The following is a 4,127-nucleotide window of genomic DNA, read 5'->3' as shown; positions in this document are numbered from 1 at the left end:
TTCTCACTCACTCGTTGATCCATTGATTTTTCCAAATATATTTTGCTAATTCCAAACCACATCAATCTTAATAATTGCTATCAGGACTGTACATAATCATTTATAGTTGATATGTAATTGTTGATGAGTGGTTTGAAGTGAAAATGAAAATGCCTGCTGTGCATAATTGTTAGGCAGCTTTTTCTACTGCTAAAGTGAGATTTAACTGACACTAAAAAGTAAAAAAAAAAAAAAAAAAGTTAAACCTGTAGAACCTTTAAAGAATCAGTCTTTGTGTATTTTCTGACACTTCAGTTTGTCATTCTTAAGTGTTTCAGGCTTCTTGCCTAAGCAAAGTCTCTAACACACCTCTCAATGAATTCACTGTTTTGCATTAGTCTTTTGTAGTTTATGTGTGACTTTTTTTGTGTGTGACCAATGTGTGAATTTCTAAAGTGTCGTGTCCTTTAAAAAAAAGCATTTTATTATTTTGCGGTGGCCCTGTAATCTGGGATGTGGTTAGAAAATATTTAACTGTGTGAAAATACACATCTGTTGTTTCCTATGAAACACCTGATACATATTTTTATAAATGTTCAAACTGTTATAATGATTTATGCACAGACACGTGCACATATATGCAGCTCACATCTGCTGTGACTTACATTTGTGGATAATTTCATTCAAAGTGACATATAGTCAATTATCAGTATATATATGTTCCCCAGGAATCAAACCCTCTGTGTTTCTATCACATGATCTAGCAATTTGAGCTGTAGATATACTTTAATTTTAGTGTCTGCTGGATTTGTGCAGGTAAAGCTCACAGATGTGACCAAAAAAATATCTGCTGTGATTCTGATGATCACCTGTAGAGGGCGACACGTCACTGTATTAAAAGCAGTTATGTCTTAAAAAAAAAGCAGTTATGTCTTAAAAATATTGTATATTGTAGGCTTTAAAAGTATTGTAAGCTTTATACGTTTTTTTTCATTTATTATATTTCTTTGTCACTGTGTTGATTTATGTATTACAGATATTCAGTAGAAATACTCATACTTGCATATTTCACATATTAAATTTTCTTAAAAAAAAATAAAAATAAGCAGACATTTTCAGTCATTGAGCAGCATGTCTTAAACAGTTTTATTTAATCAGCCTGTCCATCTTTTACACGAATAAATATGATTTGATAGATTCAGATTCAGTCTTGAGTTCTCTGATCCACACATCTGAACTGAGCACAGGAGAGGGCGATTCATATGATATGAACATTCATAATAACAGTGTTCCTGATGCTAATATGCAGATAGATGTTTGTATAATTATGTTCGAGGTCTGCAGTAGCTCACTCTGTCCTCTAGATGGCGTAGTTTAGTGCTCTTTCTGACTGACTACTGATTGGCCCTTGAGAACAAAATTCATTTCACTGTCAGTTTGATCTTGTTTTGCTGTGAGATATGAATTTCTTTCTTAGAGCAGATGCTAGTTTCACAAATAAAAGTCTCTCACTGTCTGACAGTAGGTGGTGCTTATGGAACAGCAGAAATTTAGCACTTATTTTTGTATACAAAGCAGTCCTGCTTTCCATGGAGAAGAAAGTAATTAAATAATATTTACGTGTTTTCAAACAGCTTTTCAGGTTTCTGTGTTCACTTTGGTGTTTATCAGATATAGGCTACTTAAAAGCCTATTAAAGATGTGATCGTCTCTCAGGTGTTAATCTAAGGTAATGCTGATTATCTTCTGTGGAGAGTGATACTGTTACATGTCACTCCTACTCAGATAGAATATCATTCTGTGACCCAGTTTCAATCTGGCTTCTGTTCTTAAGGACTTTCTTTAAGGTCATGTTACAGTTAGAGAAAAACCCTGGACTTTACTGCATGAATCCTCAGTGACTCATCCCACTCAGTTTTCCCAAATCCCTGCTAGGCATGTTAAAACAAACCTGTGCTTATCAGTGATGAATCAAAGAATCAAATGACACTTTTCAAGACAAGTTCTGATCTGATCTTCTGATCAGTGATTAATTAATCAATTTAAACACGTCTCTCTCCCTCACTCGTGTTTGACCATTAAAAGAGACAATATAACTAAATTAAAACATTGTTTTTATTTTTCTAAGAAGTATGGAGTTTACAGATTTATTGCAGTTATATTATTTATAAATGTCACAAACCCCTTCTTGTGTTTTAGGACTCTTGTTTTGTAATGTGTTGCTGTGCTCCTCCTGTGTTTTGTGTTCTGTTTGCCTATAACTCCCTTGTTAGTTATAGTACAATAGTTACCTTCATTAGTTCCCATGACAATTCATTAGCTCCATCCCCTCAGGAACTAATGATGGGAACTATGGTAACAAGGCAGGCTTTCATGCCATGTCATAATTACTATAGGCTCCAGATGACAACACCTCACTTTCTATTTGGAGCTGTTTGCGTCCTCGGACTGGGAATTATGTTTCTATAGCACCACTATCAACGCCTAAATGAATCTGCAGTATCAGGTGGCACAAGCAGGAGCTCTCAGAAAAGTCTCATTTTACAAGCTGTAATTACCAGTTCAACGAGGACATGAACACTTTTTACATGTTGAAACCTCAAAAGTACAGTAATACCAACATGGCATGAATGCAACTACAGAACACAGGAGGAGCACAAAAACACATAAAAAAAAAACAAGAGTTATAAAACACAAGACTAAAGTCGTGACAACATATTTTATAATCATACATGTACATATTTTTGTCACTATGAAATGTTGTAATAGTTTTAGAAATGTACAGAAATAATTATTGTTTGTATTATGTACAATAAAAACTGTTGTGTTGATATTGGTTGATTATGTTCAGTAGGTCTATAATATTTTGAGCATATAATAACACTAAAATACAAACAATGTAAAATATACAGTGTTTAATCAGAGACTGAATATGAAAAATATTCTGCTGGTCCGGTGAAAGGAACTGCTCCTGTCTGAAGAGAAAACACACTCAGAACTATAACACACACATGCAGTAACTGACAGTATAATACAGTATATACACATACTGTGAGTTTAACAGAACTGAGTGTATTTATGTGTATGTGATCGGTGAGAATCTCACCTCGTCTGAGAGTCACTCTGAATAAAACTGTCTGCATCATCAGAAACTAGACATTAAAAACACAAACATCTGATTATCTTCATAGTTTTTATTTAGTAGATAAATAGTAAAGTGTTGTAGTTTTAGTAAAGTTTTAGTAAAGCTGCTTTATGTATTGATGAAAGAAATGTTATAATGTTTTATAGTTAATATCATAAATACTCACAGTTTGGCTTTCCACTATTAATACTGTTCTGTCTGACTCGTCTCAGTGTCTTTTTTCCTCCTGGTTCATTAGATTCTGTCATCCTTTTTGCCATTTTTCTCTCTGTTTAATTCTTCTGCAGTTTGCGATGCTGCACATAATATTTTTCATTTTGTTGAAAAAGAAAATGGAGATACAATTTAGTTGATGTTTAGTTTCACTATATTACAAACAAAAGCTTTTTACAAAGAAACAGTGTGATTACCTTGTGTTGAGCTGAAAGTAGGGCTGAAAGCTCCTGCACTGCAGCTCTGAGATCAGATGTTGTTTCTGAGGATCAGGTTTACAGTACACAGGTGAGGTACCTCTGGGGAGGGGAGGGAAATTGATCATAAATATGAACAGTGTGTGTGCGTGAGGCGCCGGCAAACAAAAAACCTCACTGTATTATTACAATAAATGGCAAAAGGAATGTCTGAAAAAAAACAAACTGATATTTCCTACTGACACACTACATAGCAAAAAAATAGAAATAACATTATTTTATACAATATTTACTTAAAGCTGCAGTCCGTAAGTTTTACCTCTTTGTCGCCATCTCTGTTTGAAAACCTGCAATTACAGCTGTGTGCGGAATTATCTTCCTTGCGTGGTTTGTGCTCCAGCATGGCTCCAGCGCGGGTGAATCTAATGTTTTGAGGAGTATGTGTGGCAGTCAGTCACCACATGTTTACTGTACTTCGCAATCACAGATTATGTCTTGGAATATATGACCCAAAAAATAATTTTTACCGTATATTGTCATCTGAACAAGTAACAAGTCTGCCATGTTTGTTCTGACCAACTGAGGAAAAAAGC

This window comes from Sinocyclocheilus anshuiensis, unplaced genomic scaffold (genome assembly GCF_001515605.1).
Source record: "Sinocyclocheilus anshuiensis isolate Anshui unplaced genomic scaffold, SAMN03320099.WGS_v1.1 scaffold320, whole genome shotgun sequence".
NCBI lineage: Eukaryota > Metazoa > Chordata > Actinopteri > Cypriniformes > Cyprinidae > Sinocyclocheilus > Sinocyclocheilus anshuiensis.
Note: the sequence above shows the minus strand (reverse complement) of the source record.